This window comes from Musca domestica, unplaced genomic scaffold, assembly GCF_030504385.1.
Source record: "Musca domestica strain aabys unplaced genomic scaffold, Musca_domestica.polishedcontigs.V.1.1 1, whole genome shotgun sequence".
NCBI lineage: Eukaryota > Metazoa > Arthropoda > Insecta > Diptera > Muscidae > Musca > Musca domestica.
This window is the reverse complement of record NW_026712114.1, coordinates 6674346-6693331: the sequence shown is the minus strand read 5'-3', so window position 1 is coordinate 6693331 and position 18986 is coordinate 6674346. Positions and strand designations below refer to the sequence as shown.

The window sequence follows — 18986 nt, the reverse complement described above, 5'->3', positions numbered from 1 at the left end:
ATCTAATGGAATTTGTTTGGAGTGGCCAAATAAAAATATCAAACAATACTTTTTCTTTTTTTTTGCTTAATTTTTTTTTTTAAATGTTGTTGCCAATCAATAATATTAACGATAAGAATATTATCAAAAAACGAACAACAAAAGAAATATGCATGCACTTAACAAATGTGCAAGATGAAATTATCAAATTTTGGAATTCCACGGCAACAAAGTTGGACCTCATTCTTATTGATTTAATTTTGTAATATAGAGATATCTGGAATATCCCTTTGTCCCTTTCTAGAATAATTGTGAGAATTGTTTCTCAGAAGAATGGTAAGGGCATTATGTTTTTGTGCATTTGTTGGTAACATGGTGAAGTAAGCGAGATAGACCCATAGTTAATTTTGAGGATCTTCATAGAATCACTTTTTGAGTGGATTTATGCATGTCAGTCCATCCATGTATTCTTGGGAACAAAATGCAGTTTGGATTTATTATCCGATTGAGAAGAAATTTTCCGAACAATATTTATTTGACCCAAGAACGAACCCTATTGAAATTGATGATAATCGGATCAGGTTTGGATATAGCTTTCCATATATATCTTCAACCGATTTGGGTTAATTGTGCACCAAATGGCCAATATCGGTACAAATGACCTGAATTTTGGCAAATCTTTCCGAATTCAGTGTAGAAGCAAGTACATCAAATTTGGAGAAATTCGGTTCAGGTATATAGCTCCCATATAAAGGGTGAGATAAAAAAAAAACTGCAACAAAGTCAAACGCCATAATTTTTACATTTTTTTAAATTTTATGGAATGAAAGGAAAAAATGTCGGAGATAGCATCAACTTTTAGAATAAGTTTAGATTTGACACGAATTCTGGCCTTCAAACGGCCAATGAAACCGTCACACGCTGCCGGAATTTTGCTCTGCGGTATTTTAACCCATTCGCTTCACCGCTTGCTTGAGATGACCGACACTTTGGTATTCTTTAGTACCAACATTGCTTTTCAAAATACTCCAGACACAATAGTCCAACGGATCCAAGGTCTGCGGCCAAAACGTTTGCGTGCCCAAGGCGTTAATACACCCTCCAGAATATTTTCGCGATAATATTCGGCATTTTTCTGATGCCAGGGTCGATTAATACGAGCAGAGAGCGACCATCGGCTGTTATGGCGGCGCGACCATCACCATGGCCGGCGCTTGAGTTCTGGTGGCCAACCGAAGGAGCACATTTTCAGCTGACCTCTTTGGCAAGTAAACACGATCATTTTGTTTGTTTACAAACTGCTGGACAACGAATGTTTTCTCATCGGAGAAAACCAAATTCGGCAGTTCACCACTGTCGGCCATGCGAAGAAACTCTTTAGCTCTTTTGAGTCTATTTTCTTTCTGTTGTGGTGTAAGTTCTTGCACTTTTTGGAATTTCAATGACTTTACCCCGAGCTCATTTCTCAATATTTGCCGAATGGAATATTGTTTAATGTTCAGCTCACGAGCCATTTTCGGCCACTGCGACGCGGGTTTCGATCAAGTCGCTTCTTTACTCTTCGAGCCATTTCTGCTGATGTTGCTGTTTTCTTCCGTCCACTTCCTTGAGGTCGGGCTAGGCTATCAGTATCATGGTAACGAGCGATGATACGAGACACAAAAGATTTATTCACATTTAAATGCTGGTGTGCTCTAACGATAGCCACTTGTGGTTTTCCAGCCATATATAAAGAAATCACACTATCACACACGCCTGGATTCCATCACGAAATTTTTTTTTTGGAAAATTCTCACCAAAACGCTTTTGTGCGCTTGTAAACAATATAATGAGCTGTCACTGGAATAATTTTTGCAGCTGTCGGACGAGTGGCTTAGAAATGACAGCAGTCTGAAGTTGGTTGTAGTCCCTCACATACCTAATATGCACCCCACAACAATGGTATTTGATACCGGACATCAGATACAGCTCGAAAATACGTATGCAAAATTTTATCGAGATCGGATAACTCCCACATATCCCTTTATTGTGCACCAAAGGGCTAATATCTGTCCAAATGGACTAAATTTCGGCATTTACGGCTGAATTCATGCTATATACCAGTATATATTTTTTATCTGATTTGGGGTTAAAATCCCTCACAGGCGTAATATGCACTCCACAACAATGATCTTTGGTACCAGATATCAGATACAGCTCTGAAATAAGTGTTTAAAATTTTATCCAGGTCGGCTCAGATTTGGATATAGCTCCCATATAAATCTTCCATATAAACGGAGATCAGTCTAAAAGCATGTGCTTTTTGGTAAAAATCGGTTCAGATATAGCTATAGCTCCCATATATAGGTTTCATCCGATTTGGTGTTAAAGTCCCTCACATGCGTCATATACACCCCACAACAATGATATTTGATACCAGTTCGAAAATACCTCTTGCTGATTTAATAGAGGCATTTTGGGAGCTTTGACTTTTCTAATTTTTCCTGAGCTAAACTCTGTCATTTACAAAAAGAAATCTTGAAGGAAATTTGCTAGTCCTAGTCGAGTGGTTGAAGAAAATTTCAGAAAGTAGAAATTTTTCATTTAGTCGCTTAAAACAGCACATCTGGCTCTGGTTCCATCTGTGGTAGAGACACCTTCCATTGGTCCTTAGCCAATAAGAAAATATTCATTTACATTCCAGAGAGATATTTCATCTTTTACAAAAGGATCTAAAAAATGTTTAAACATTTTGCGATATTTGAGCTTTTAACCTCTTTATAGCTCATAGTCCCTTCCATACGTTTCCTATAACCGCAAACACTATACACCACAATAATGGACAACTAAGCAGGTTCTCGTTATTTTTTTCTATATGCAATGAATATTAATTGTGTATTAAAATAAATTAATAATATAGTGTATATATTGTGGACACACAGGGGTTTTATGCAGTCAATTACTCAGTCAGCCCGTCAGACCTATACGGGATGGGGTGCAATACAAAACGACGAGTACTGAAATCCATATAAATACTAAATTAAAAAATAAAAAAAAAGGAAAAACTATATGGTATAGTGAACTTTTAATGAAATACAATGCGTCATTTGTTGTTAGCTATACGCACAGTGCCACACGAAAAACTTGCAATATCATTTCGGCTTCCTACGTACTCTCTCAGACGTTCTAAATTCTAATTTGAAATTTAAACAAAAACTATATTGATCCAAATATAATTATCTAATAGTGTAAACAAAAACATAGACACTATTATATCATAAGTATTTTATTGAAATCAATCGATGGAAGAAGAAAGGGTGTTGCCGGGTGATGAAGTAAGGGAATAGTTTTCTGATGCCTCATCCGTGTTATGGATCTATGTAAGTTTTATTTTTTATGTTTTAAATCCACAGGAATAATAAATTTTACTTTATTACAGAAGACCTTGAGCAAAATATTTTATTGATGGATGTTCAGGGGTAAAATTGAAAATCCCCATAACGACCTCAAATATCTTGAGCACCAACGGATTTGTTTAAATTACAAATCAAAACCCCGGAAATCTTCAAATATTGAATGGGGTAAATTTTAAAATAAATCAAATGAAAAATATATATGGAAGCTTAAAGGCATACTAAACCGGTAAGGAAAGGCCAAAAGTTAGGCGGGCCGACTATATTCTACCCTGCACCACTTTGCGTATTTAGTAGAGCTCCCGTAACAAAAAAAGTTTCTGTTGGGAATTTGTGTGGAGTAGATCCAACTACCAACTATGAACTTTATATCGGATAACGATATATATCGGAGTTATGTCCGATCTTGACAAAATTTGAAATACTTATTTTAGAGCTGTATCTGATTAAACATAGAGGGTGAGATACAAAAAAAAAAAAAAAAAAAAAAAAAAAAAAAAAAAAAAAACTGCAACAAAGTCAAACGCCATAATTTTTACGTTTTTTTTTTTTCTTTTAATTTTATTGAATGAAAGCAAAAAATGTGAGAAATGGCATCAAATTTTAGAATAAATTTAGATTTGTTCGAATTGGTCACCTTTGGCACGAATTATGGCCTTCAAACGGCCAATGAAACAGTCACACGCTGCCCGAATGTTGCTCTGCGGTATTTTGACCCATTCTCGGTGAAGCGCTTGCTTAAGGTGATCGACACAATAATTAAATCCAATTAAATGAGGAACCTCATTTTGTAACCTCATTTTGGTGCTGAGTCCTGTTGGAATGTCCAAGGTCTGCGGCCAAAATGTTTGGGTGCCCAAGGCTTCAATACACCCTTCAGAATATTATCTCGATAATATTCGGCATTTATTCTGATGCCACGGTCGATTAATATGAGCGGAGAGCGATCATCGGCTGTTATCACGGCCCACACCATCCATGGTGATGGCGCTTGAGTTCTGGTGGCCAACCGAAGGTGCACATTTTCAACTGACGTCTTTGGCAAGTAAACACGATCATTTTGTTTCTTTTACAAACTGTTGGACAACGAATGTTTTCCCATCGGGGAAAACCAAATTCGGCAGTTCACCATTTTTGGCCAAGCAACTCTTTAGCTCTTTTGAGTCTATTTTCGTTCTTGCACTTTTTGGAATTTCAATGGCTTTACCCCTAGCTCATTTTTCAATATTCACAAAATTGAATATTGGGATATGTTCAGCTTACGAGTCATTTTTCGGCCACTGCGAAGCGGGTTTTGATCAAGTCGCTTCTTTACTTTTCGAGGTTACGCTGCCAGTATCACGGTAACGAGCGATGGTAATAGACACAAATGATTTATTCACATTTAAATGCTGGAGTGCTCTAACGATAGCCATTTGTGGGCTTCCAGCTAAATATAAAGAAATCACACTATCACGCTTGAATTCCATCACGAATAACCTTTTTCTGGGAAATTCTCACCAAAATGCTTTTGTACGTTTGAAACAATGAAATGAGCTGTCACTGGAATAATCTTAACAGCTGTCGGACGAGGGGCTTAGAAATGACAGCAGTCTGTGGTTGGTTGCAGTTTTTTCATCTCATCCTGTATATATGGGAGCTATAGCTATATCTGAACCGATTTTCACCAAATTTGAGTACTTGCTTTTAGACTGAATTCGGTCGGAGGCCATTTGGACTAATATTGCCCATTTGGTGAACAATTATCCCATAATTGGTTGAAGATATATATTCGACCAACATCTAAGTTTAAACCGATTCTCACCAATTTAAATAGGGTTCGTCCTTGGGCCAAACAAATATTGTTTGGGACAATTATGTCAATCAGATAATAAATGCGACCTGCATTTTGTTCAGAATAATGCACAGACGGACTGACATGCATAAATCGTCTCAGATAATGTTTCTATATAGATCCTCAAAAGTAACTATAGGCATATCTCGCTTCCTTCTCCATGTTACAAAAAAATGCACAAAGACATATTACCCTTACCACTATGTGGTGTAGGATATAAAAATGTCATATTGTCTCTTCCGGATTCAGATTGTGAAATGTATTGAAAATGCGTTTGAAAGCATTAACCACACTGATTGATATGGCGTGATGAATATAGTTACAATTTACAAAGTCAATTTAGCCCTTACTCTTTCGACGCACAACTTTGTCCCTATACTACCTTTGCAAATTGCGGACCTTGTTAATAGTTGGTTGTTATTTTCATTACAGTCTATATTAACCTTTTGCTTCATTTGAAAAATCAACAACCTCCAAGGGGGTAGCCAAAGATCATCTGGATAAGGCCAATAAACCCTCTCTGGTTTGTGTTTTATGCCTTTTCAATTTATCGTAGATAGCTGTGGTTGAGCATATGACTGTCGAATGTGGCCTCAAAGGTTTCGGTTGACGGAATTCTCTATCCACCGCCCCATATACATTCAACTGCATTCTTACGTCCGCAGTCCACATAATAAAGATTTTGGTCATTAATTCCGCTTTGTAAAAGGCTACAGGAACTCAACCTAATACATATTTGCTCAATGATAGGACCCGAAGCCACATATAAAGGATATGGGATTTAAAAACATATTTCGTATACTTTATGGGAATTTGCCTTCTTCGATTTCTACGTATTACTCTAGACCAACTTGTGAAACTTGATAAATCAAGTGCGTCAGAAGTGCGCTACTTCCGTTGGGAAGAAGTTTTATCCGAAGAGCCTTTGCTACTTGCAAGCGTTATAGGCCTATATGATCAACTTTCTATATTCCTTACAGTAGAAGAGGAAAAACACAGCTCATTTTTCAGGCTGTGGAAATCTTGCAGGTGGCTGCCGGCTTATTACCGGCCCTGGTTGATGCCCTTATATCAACTTCCTCAAGTAACTTCCTCGGGGATTAATAAAATTGGACAGATAAAGCTAATCAAGCATGAGAGCAGATTGATTGCTACATATTCCGCATTATAACTGAGGATGCCCGTAACCGAATAAGAGGAGAGTGTCACAGTTCGCCAGACTTAAACATAGTGTCATCTGTTCTGATAGGCGACGTGACTTGGCAATACATAATTTTCCTTGGATCAGACCATCTACCGATAATTGTCTCCACAAGCTGATCGCCAGATTTCATAACCCTCGAATGCCGCACTTTCTCTAAGCATGGGAATGGTTCGCCGACCTTCGTATCATAGAACTACCCAACGCTTATGACATTCGGGTAGCGAAACGGGTATTTCTGGGACATCAATGCTGCAACCGCTCTACATATACCTGCTGGTACAATGCCCAAAATAAGACCAAATTTCACAGCCTGGGTGTCCCATGACTTATCAAAGGCATTTGATACAGTCAAGCACGCCACATTGTTTGATGATGTGGAGATAACTACCCACCGGCCATGTTCGAAACGTTGGATAATCAACTAAATGTGTGGATGCCAGTCGTATGTTGAATTCCAGAACAAGGACTCCAAACCCCATATTGTGAAACAGTGTATTCCCCAAGGTGCGGTGATGCCTCCAAAACTATATAACCTCTACCTTTGCGCCTTTCTGGAATTCTTAGCCACCCAGACGACAACATATGTGGATGATTGTACGATCATGGCGTTCCCACTCTTTATCATGTAGTCTGGGGAAATGAGAATACAGCTAAATGTGCAGGTCATGAAACATTGAATGTCGATAAAAAGAAAAAAAAAGATACTCAAAGTATTACCGTCGGCATTCCACCCTCCATCCATTGCAGCTGAAGAACGTCAGCATCCTAAACTAATCAGGGTAGGCCCAACTAAATTCAGGATGGTGCAGGCACCTCTACTCGACTGACTCTTAAGTTCTTTGTCAGTGAAGATTAGGGAAATTTTTTAACATGAAGTTAGAACCTGATTAGCAGAAATCGAGGTACTTGTTTTGCTTTTACAACAGCAACAACAACACCGATCATTCCCCAGTTGTTCAGCTTCTGCTAGGAACATTGGTTTCCCTTCGTTTATTAGATCAGCCTCGATGCCTCGAAAAATTCTTTATGTGACTAGAACTTCAAGAGAGTTGGGACATGTCGGACACTCTATTCGGATACGGACATCCCTATTTATCACATATAATGCGTATAAGTCATCTCAGTGACTCAGAACTTTTAATTGTTGGTCTGTTTGGAATGTTTGAATTTTCGTAGCAGATATATGTACTGCTTTGTACTAGCCAGGTCCTCAGAACAAAACAAGATAGTTTATTTGTCTGAATTCATAACGCTATATGAAGATCAAAAGATGCAATGTTCAGAATGGTATTTTATATGTTTCTTATATCTCTCCCGTGATATCTGCGTGTAATCGAGACATGGAGCATGAAATGACTTTTGAATGGATCAGAATTTTTTTTGGGTCTATACAAGAACTCTCTACCGCTGCATCCATGCTTCCATTTATTATACCAACATAGTACGGAGGGTATATTATGTGTGTCATTCCGTTTGTAAAACCCCGAAATATACATGTAAGACCCCACAAAGTATATATATTTTTGATCAGCATAAAATTCTATGTCGATTTACCGATGTCCTTCCGTCTGTGGAAATCACTTTAGCTTCCGATCGAAATGAAGTAGGTTGATAAAATTTTACTCAAATGTGTATTATATGCAGGACTTTTGGTAAAATTGGTCATGTAGGTCCTCGTTTCGTATAGACCTCGTCTTCGTATAGACCCCAATATAATGGCCATATTCGTTATTTTTAAGATTTCAATAAAACTTTTAACGGATTTTACTTTTTTTTTGAAAATTTCCAAATTTGCTCCAAATGGTGAAGGGTATTCAAAGATCGGCCTGGCCGAACTAATAGCTTTTTTTACTTGTTTTCAATATGTTGTTTTATAATATCTGAAAGTTGTCCTACCTACAACATGACCTATTGTTCACAGGGTTTCCTCACATAACATACTGTGTAGGGTACAAACAAGCGCTAAAATGGATTTACTTTGACTCTATATTTAGAAAATCATAGAAAATCCTCATCTAAATACAACAACAACAACAATGTCAATTAATAAAAAGCCTAACATTGACACTGAATTTCATTATCGTTGCACTCAACAAAGACACATCCTCTTTTCCATTTATCCACTTTCTTTTTCTTACGATTGCATTATTCGAATATAATTTCAATTCAACTTTTGAATTATATTCAATCTTTAAGAATAATATTGCAATAGAATTTGATTAGATTACAATAAGACCGACCGACCAGCAACTAATAGGTGAATACAAAATACATTGCGACAATGATACGTCGAGAGACACACAGGGGCAGAGTCTTTATGTGGAAAAATACACGTTGCACATTTTTGTATACAACACATTTTGTATACTACAAGGTAGTACGTTTTCCATTTCAATATTTGATGTCTATTTATGTATCTATCACGGTGTGTATGTATTTGTTTATTATCATTATACGCCCGGCGAGTCATATCCATTTTAAGAAAACCCCATTTGATTGTTTCTTTTCAAATGGGGAAATGAAATATACCCCCAATTTGAAACTTGAAACGGTTCACAGAACGACAGAACGACATGCCAATCGCCAAGAGAGTACGAAATTCATTTATGCGTTTTAAAATAATTGGACATAGTCCACACTTCTTGTGGCTTTAGAATACAACGACAATAGATAAATAAACAACAAGAAATTTTGCGATTAGCTTGATACTAAAACATAGTTTGTAGTCAGGCGTCTTTGGCGTCGTCACCATTCAAAAATTGTTTGATTCAATTTAGGTTAGGCAGAATATATTACATACACCCAAACACAGACAGAACATAGGTTCGATTTATTCGAACATTATTAGGGAACCTTAAAAAGAATTGTGCCATGGACACGTCGATCATGATGACATAAAGGACTTTAATTTTTGAAAATAAAGTACACTAGGAAACAAATGTAAACATTACTTTGTTGTTTCTTCGTGGCAATAAATCGGCCATAGTCCGTCTATGCTTTTGCGATTAGAATACTATGTGATAGGCAGACAAGAAATAAAATGGCAATGTACCTTTAATGTTTATGCTAAACTTCTTGACTTTGACCGTCGTCGTGTGGCAATGCAAATTTTTCAATTCGCTCAAATAGAACATATGCTAAAATGCAAAAAAAAAAAAAAAAAAAAAAAAATATTCGCAACTTACGTTCATACTGTTATAATATGTAAAGTGTGTTGGAAAATGTGTATATACTTTTTTTAATAAAAATATGACAATATTAATTTTTTTGGAATTATTGCGAAATATATATTTAGTGCCCAAATAGGAATGAGTTAAATTTTGGTTATAGCTCCTGTATGCACACAAAACACCCTTGAGTCCGCAAAGTTTGTTTTAAAACGGAGCAAGTATTTCAAACCTGTAGAAATACTGAAACAGTTGAAAAATGTGCCATTTCAAGTCCGGAACCTACAATAAAATTTGTATGCCCTTAACCAAGCCATATGGTTAAGGGTATCTAAAAAGGTTACATATCTTTTATAACTGCGAAAATATGTCCTCTCGAAATAAACATGTTATTAGACCCTAGGTCTTTTTGGGCGAAATTCGTTTCAGGAAATTTAGAGTCAATGTACCCATGTCCGTCTATTCCCCTGTCTATTAGTCTAGGTGCATGTTAACTGGTAAAGCAGTATTTGATTTGGTGTAAAATTGAAATAACTCTGCCAAATTTTATCATGATCGATTAAGACTTGGATATAGCTCCCATATACTTATATCTTCAACCGATTTCGAGTTAATTGTGCACCAAATGACCCATATCAGTCCAAAAGACCTGAATTTTGGTACATCTGACCGAGTTTAGTCTTGAAGCAAGAACATCAAATTTGGTAAAAATCGGTTGAGATATAGCTTTAGCTTCCATATATATGTTTCAACCGATTTGGTCTTTTAAAACCCTTTACATTCGTAATATGCCTTCGACAACAATGATCTTTGATACCAGATATCTTATAGAGGTCGAAAATACCTTTGCCAAATTTTATAGAGATCGGCTTAGATTTGGATATAGCTCCCATATATATCCTTAATCCAATTTCAGGCTTTTGTGCAAATATAGGCTAATATCAGTCCAAATGGAATTAATTTCGACTCCGATATATATTTTTTTAATATAATCCTTCTCGAAGTGATATCATGCACCCTATAGCAATGTTAATTGGATTAAAAGATGAAAGTGTCTCCGTCAAATTTATTGAAAATCACTTCAGAATTGGATATGCCTACAATATGTATATTAGTTCCATCTGAAACCTAATTATAGCTGCTCTAAAGCCAAATGTTGATAGGTGGTATGATCTACTTTAAATAAATTCTTTTGTTATGGGAGCTCTACTAAATATACATAGTGGTGGTGTAGGGGTATCATATAGTCGTCCCCGCCCGACTTTTGACTTTTCCTTACCGGGTTAAAGAATATTTTTTGAAGGACGATTTTTTTAACATCATTTTTCATTCGTGGATTTGTAAAAAAGGTCCAAATAAACGTGATTTTAGAGAATATTTTACAATGAATGAAGAAACGAGGATCTCTTTTTTAAGTATTAAATAAATCTGTTAAAAGATATTTTTCAAGGACTTTTAATTTAGATTTATTAAAAATATTTTTCAAGAAATAATAGTAATGCGGATTTTTTTTAAGGACCAACAATAAGGTGGATTTTTCAGAGAACTTTTTGTCAGGGATGGATTGTTTAAAGTGTATTTTTTTAATATTTTTTTGCACAAGGGCTATATGAAAAAGGTGGATTTTTAAGAATAATTCTTAGGAAGTTTTAAAGAGCGTAAAAATTCATGTTTTTAATAGACATAGATTCTATTAGAAACGGCGATTTTTAAAAATATATTTTTAAGCATTGTTATGAACGTGGCTATTTTAATGAACATTTCGTTAAGGACATTTGGGACATGGTTAATGAATTGTTAATGAATATTTTTTCAAGTACTATTAGAAGTGCGGAGCATTTAAAGAATATTTTTTCAAGGAGCAAACCTAACGAGGTTTTTTAAGAATATTTGAACAGGGACTAATAGCTTATTTCATTTATCGTTCCAATGTAGCTATCGTTACGTGAATCATTAAAAAAATGTTTCGCCAGGGACTGATAGAAACGTGAATTGTTTTGAGAGTAATTTTTTAAGGATTTTTAAAGAACACTTTTTCAAGGACTTCATAAAAAAAGAATCAATATTAAATATTATTAAAGGACTATTAGAAACGTGGATTTTTAAACGACTATGAGGTACTTGACTATTTAAATGAACATATTTTTTAAGGACTAAATAAAACGAGAATTAACTAAATAATACCTTTTTATAAAAAGACTATTAGGAAGAAAAAATACTATTATTAAAAAATAAACTTTTTTAGGATGTTTTATAGAACATATTTTTAACGAAACGTGGATTTTTAAAAAAATATTTTTTTATCCTACACCACGTGGTATTCAGGATATTATTTCTTTGTGTATTTCTTTGTAACAGGCTAAAGGAAACGAGATAGACCCACATATCCTTTTGATGATCTGCAAAGAATCACATTCTAAGTCAATTTATGCATGTCCGTCTGTCCTTGTATTTTTCAAAAAAAAAAAAAAAAATTACAGGTCGCATTTATTGCCCGATCTAGGTGAAATTTTGCACAAATTATTTGTTTGGCCCAAGGACGAACCCTATTGAAATTGAAGATAATCGGTCAAAGTTTAGATATAGCTCCCACATATATCTTCCTCCGATTTGAATTTTATTGTGCACCAAAAGTGTAATATCAGCTCAAATAGTTGCACATACAACCAAATTAGGCCTGAAAATAAAAAAAAAATTAGGCCAAATTTGATCGAAATCGGTTCAGATATAGCTATAGCTCCCATATATATTGTTCATTCGATTTGTTATCATACCTTCCACCTTGGAAAGGAGGGTATATTAACTTTGTCATTCCGTTTGTAACATCCTTAAATATTCATCGTAGACCCCATAAAGTATATATATATTCATAATCAGCATAAAATTGTAAGTCGATTTAACGATGTCCGTCTGTCTGTTGAAATCACGATACAGCCCATATTATTTTACGTAGAGCGCCAAAATTTAGCAGAGCTATTTGTATTGTGTCTAGGATGGTTGGTATTGAAAATGAGATATATCGGTCCAATTTTTGGTATAGCCCCCATATAAAGGTACCTCCCGATATTCGGTATTTTGATTATTTTTGCCACATTTTTTCACTGATTTGTCTAAAAATTGGTATTTGTTGGTCATAATGGGTTCCAGCTCCGGTGGCGAAACATTGCATGTGTAGGTCCACGATTTAGTATAGCCTCCATATAACGGTACCTCCCGATATTCGGTATTTTAATGGCTTTTGCCACATTCCTTCTAATGTTTCCTTTACCCTAAGGTGGAGGGTATTAAAAGTTTGGCCCAGCCGAACTTAATGGTTTTTTTTTACTTGTTTTTGTCCTCCGCAGACGTAATATTCACTCTGTAACAACAATATTTGGGAAATATATCAAATACAGCTCAGAAATACCTTTGCTAAATTTTATCGAGATAGGTTCAGATTTGGCTATAGCTCTCATATACATCTTCGTTCGATGGGATGGAATTGGGCACTTACGGCCAAATTGGGTCTAGAAACAAGTATGGCAAATTTGGTGAAAATCGGTTCAGATGTAGCAAGAGCTCATCCGATTTGTTGTATTTGTTATCCAGAGCTGTAATATGCACTCCATAACAACGATATTCAGGGAAATATATCAAATACAGCTCAGAAATATCTTTGCCAAATTTTATCGAGATCGGTTCAGATTTGGATATATCTCCCATATATATATTTTGCCGATTTCAAATTAATTGTACACCAAATGGGCAATACAATTCCGAATTTAAAAGATACAAATGCTTCGGCATATTTAGTCCTTTGAACTTTAAATCATAATTATAATCATAGCGTGTATGATTGAATTCTCCCATAAAAACTTTTAATTGTTATGTGGAGCTTTACTAAATTAGCAAAGTGGTGTAGGGTATCATAAATTCGGCCCGCCCGACTTTAGGACTTTCTTTACTGGTTAAATCTACTTTCAAAATACGATGTTTTTTCTGTAATTTTTCATGTTGCCGAGCATGATTTGAGGTGGAACTTTCAAATTTGTCATAATAGTTTGCATTGTGTCTAGAATTATTGTTATTAAAATATATCGGCACAGGAAGATTTTTCTCATAGAAAAATCACAGACTTGGGCATATTTTTCTTTGGAAAACTTTTCTAAAGATCACAAATGTGATCCCTGTTGACAGAGTTTTTATTTTTTTCGTAAAACACATTTCTCTAATCACCTTAAAAATTGTTCCGACTAAAGTTTACTCAAATAACACCACAAATTTGTTATAACTACCAGCCGATCGCATTACCCCAATCATCTACAATTGATTGCTTGAACAAACAAACAAATTATTTGTCCCGCTTAATCTGTAATTTGTCAATAGAATCTTTAAGTAAATAAGGCAATTTAATGGTCATTATATTTATAACAGCCCCTTGAATATTTATTGAATTATTACACGGCTAGCAGTCAACCAACTGCATGATAAACATATGGTGGCGGTGCGTACGCATTGGTAATCGACATTGTCAACACGAACGACGAATGAATGACGGATGAGACAGCTACCTTAACTGCCAAAAACAAACAACGAAAAACAAAATGAAAAACCAAACGTAATGTTCCGACACGTAATGCATAGTGTTCTTCTCATCACCCAGGCGAATTGTTTACAAAACTACGCACTGATGTGATGACGATGGGTGGGTACTCTCGCCGAGGAGATAACATTCTCCCAGCTCAACAACAACAGTGCACCTATTGCCTTGTACGTCTTTGGAACATTCGATATTTATTTTTCTATAGTAAATTCAAAACAATATTTCAGCTTCGGTTGCGGTCAAATTATTATTACCAAAGTGTCGTCCGCCAATGTTGTTTAATACCGATTAACATTGTGTCTGGAGAAAGATTGTCTTGAAATGTGAAATTGTTTTTTTTCTTTCTTTTCTTTCAAGCTGTTGAGATTAGAGTATAGCATTTCACCAAGTGTGCAATTAACACTGTGGCATATTCATATAGGTCCACGACTATAGGCAACGACGTGGGATTATTAGTCATATCCATTGAGGTGTAATGATAATAATTGTTGTAATTGACATTTTCTTCTGGTTAGGATTACGTAAAAATACAAAAATAATTTTGAACGAAAAATAATATGTGGAAAACTAAAATGACCCAATTTTTGCTTGGTCAAAGCTAAAGCAACTTTTGATTTTTTTTTAAATAATTAAATTTTGGCTAGTAGTCGATAGCATAACCATTATCTTTGATAGCAGCTGCACTCCTACGAGGCATTGAATCTATAACACGCTCAATTTGATCCTTGGGTGTGCTATTAGCCATTTTAAAATTTTTTTTTGGGCAGTACTTAAAAAACGAAAAGAAAAACACATACTGTTGTAAAAAACTTCTCAAAAAGGATTTATGACAAGCGAAATTGTCGAAGGAAGCAAAAAGCGATAAATATCACAGTAAAAACAACTGAAATTGCTGCGGTTATATGAATGTACAACAGTGTTGCTTTTGTTTTGTCCAAGCCAAAATCGGGTTAATTGACTTTACCAAACATTATTTTTTATATAAAATGAATTTTGGTTTTATGTTTTAGGTTTTTAAAAAGTGAATAAAGTACCTAATTTAAAACAAGAAAAACTTTCTCATTTTCTTAATTTTTGAAAAAGTTACAGGGCATTCATTCTTCTTGTAATTTCAGTTGCTTTAGTTTTGGCCACCAGTGTATATGCGTGATCAGCATAAAATTCTATGTCGATTTAGCAATGTCTGTCCGTCTGTCCCTCTGTGGAAAACACTCTAGCTTCGGAACGAAATAAAGTAGTCTGATAAAATTTTACTCAAATGTGTATTATGTCTGTAGACTTTTGATATTGAAAATGGGCCATGTAGGTCCACGTCTTCGTATTGCCCCCATATAACGGTACCTCCCGATATGCGGTATTTTGACGATTTTAGAGACATTATTTACCGGAATTGTTTCAAATTTAGTATTTGAAGTTCGTAATGGATACTACAGCCTATGCCAGAAAATTGTCTTTGCAGGTCCACGTTTTATAGCCCCCATGGTGGCTCCCTATATTCGGTATTTTGATGATTTTAGCTACATTATAAACAAATTTTTTTGAAAATTGCCAAATTTGTATCAAATGGTGGAGGGTACTTAAAGTTTGGCACGGCCGAACTTACAGCTTTTTTACTTGTTTTAAATTTTATTGATTGAAAGCAAAAATGTCGGAAATAGCATCAAATTTTAGAATAAGTTTAGATTTGTTCGAATTGGTCACCTTTGGCACGAGTTATGGCCTTCAAACGGCCAATGAAACCGTCACACGCTGCCCGAATGCTGCTCTGCGGTATTTTGGTCCACTCCCGGCGAAGCGCTGGCTTGAGGTAATCGACATTTTGGTATTTTTTAGTGCCAACCTAGCTTTCTAAAATACTCCAGACACAATAGTTCATCGGATTGGTATCCGGAGATTTTGGTGGTCATTGTGCGGTAAAAATGATGCGAGGAAACTCATTTTGTAACCATTCTTAGGTGGCGCGTGCTGATTGCAATGGTGCTGAGTTTCTGTTGGAATGTCCAAGGTCTGCGCCCAAAATGTTTGCGTGCCCAAGAATATTTTTTGCGATAATATTCGGCATTTATTCTGATGATTAATACGAGCGGAGAGCGACCATCGGCTGTTATGGCGGCCCAAACCATCACCATGGCCGGAGCTTGAGTTCTGGTGGCCAACCGAAGGGGCACATTTTCAGTCGACCTCTTTGGCAAGTAAACACGATCATTTTGTTTGTTTACAAACAGCTGGACAACGAATATTTTCTCACCGGAGAAAACCTAATTCGGCAGTTCACCACTTTTGGCCAAGCGAAGCAACTCTTTAGCCCTTTTGAGTCTAATTTCTTTCTGTTGCGATGAAAGTTCTTGCAGTTTTTGGAATTTCAATGCTTTACCCGGAGCTCATTTTTTAATATTTGCCATTTTTCGGCCACTGCGACGCGGGTTTCGATGAAGTCGCTTCTTTACTTTTCGAACCATTTCTGTTGATTTTGCTGTTTTCATTTTTTTTTGTTCATTTTCATTGCATTTGTTTGTATCAGGCTAAAGGAAACGAAGTAGTCCCATAGTTCCTTTTGATGATCTACATACATAGAATCACATTCTGAGTCGATTAATGCATGTCCGTCCGTCCGTCGGTCCATGAATTTTTGTAAACAAAGTACAGGACGCATTTATTGCCCAATCTAGATGAAATTTTGCACAAATCATTTCTGTGTCCCAAGCTCGAACTCTATTGAAATTGGAGATAATCGGTCAAAGTTTAGATATAGCTCCCACATCTATCTTCCTCCGATTCGCCTTTTATTGTGCACCAAACGTAATATAAGCCCAAATAGTATGGAATTTTGCACATACAACCAAATTAGGCCTGAAAATAAGTATGCCAAATTTGATTGAAATCGGTTCAGATATAGCTATAGCTCCCATACATAATGTTCATCCGATTTGTTATTTTTATCTTCCACAGCCGTAATACACACTCTGTAACAACAATATTTGGGGAAATATATTAAATACAGCTCAGAACTACCATTGCTAAATTTTATCGAGATCGGGTCAGATTTGGATATATGTAGCTCCCATATAAAATTTCGTCAGATTTGCATTTTATTGTACACCGAATGTGTAATATTAGTCCAAATGGAATTGAATTTGGCACTTGCGACCGAATTGCGTCTAGAAGCTAGTATGTCAAATTTGATGAAGATCGGTTCAGATATAGCTATAGCTCCCATATATATTGTTCATCTGATTTGTTATATTTGTTCCCCACAGCCGTAATATGCACTCCGTAACAACGATATTCAGGGGAATATATCAAATACAGCTCAGAAATATTTTATCGAGATCGGTTCAGATTTGGGATCTAGCTCCCATATATATCTTTATCCGATTTCAAGTTAAATTGTGCACCAAATGGGCAATACAAGCCCGAATTGAAAATATACAAATGCTTCGGCATATTTAGTACTTCGAATTTAAAATTATAATTATAATCATCCTGTATCAGCTTGTACGATTTAATTCTCCCACAAAAAAAAAAAAAAAAAAAAAAACTTTTAAGCTCTACTAAATATGCAAAGTGGTGTGTAGGGTGTCATAAATTCGGCCTGGCCCGACTTTAAGACTTAATTTACTGATTATACCCTCAGTTATAAGGCTAGAGATGGTATATATCATTTGATACGGCCAAAACGTGCCTCATCGAAATAACGATTTTAGGCCCTAGGTCACTTTAGACCAAATACGTTACAGGACATTTGGGGTCAACCCAGCGACCTCCGTTTGTCTGGCTTCCTCCGGAAGAGATTATCCGAATTGGTCCAAATTTGGTACATCATAATATTATTGTCAAACTTAGATCGAGTTCGGAGATGAGCAAAATCGGTCCACTCCTTCTGGTATCTCCCGCACAAAACAAAAAAATTCTGCACAGAAAGAGAATGGATAATCCAATTTTGCTCCAACTTTGCCAATCCTAGTATTCGCATCAGTGCTAGGTCAAGTGAGAAAATGGACAATATCGATCCCCCAAAGGGTCAACATTTTGAATAACTATAACTCTTATAAAAGTGATGTTCGAATCCGATTGTCTTCAAATTACACACATCACATTATTTTTATTAACCCAAGGTCTGGTGTGAAGATGACATTTATCGGACCATTCCTTCTGGTACGTCCGCCACAAAGGTTCAAAATGTTGAATATCCATGAAACTCATAAAACTCGAAATTAACATTCGATTCCATTTAGACTTGGCACGCCTCAATATTTCCATCAACAAAAGATCTGTTTTAAAGATGGTAGAGATCGGACCATTTCTTCTGGTACCTCCACCACAAATGGTAAAAGTTTTGAATAAACAAAACGATTATAAAATCCGAAATAAGCATTCAGTTCGCTTTAAATTTCACACATGCCATTATTTTTACTAACACAAGATCTGCTGTGAAGATGGAATATATCGGCCCTCTCCTTCTTGTATCTCCCCCACAAAGGGTCAAAATTTTGAATATCCATGAAACTCATAAAACTCGAAATTAACATTCGATTCCATTCAGACTTGTCACATTTCAATATTTCCATCACCAAAATATCTGTTATAATGATGGTAGAGATCGGACAATTTCTTCTTGTACCTCCCCCACAAAGGGTCAAAATTTTGAATAACCAAAACGATTATAAAATCCGAAATAAGCATCCAGTTCCCTTCATATTTCACACATCCCATTATTTCTACTAACACAAGATCTTCTGTGAAGATGGAATGTATCGGTACATGCCTTCTGGTATCTGCCCTGCAAAGGGTCAAGATTTTGAATAAGAATGAAGCTCATAAAACGCGA

General features: G+C 35.8%; 1 protein-coding gene across 1 annotated transcript in view; it reads left to right on the top strand.

Annotated features, from left to right (window-relative positions):
• Nucleotides 1-18986, top strand: part of LOC101887512 (acyl-CoA Delta(11) desaturase-like) — a 67224-nt gene that overhangs the window by 15243 nt on the left and 32995 nt on the right. The gene's annotated exons all lie outside the window — the stretch shown is intronic.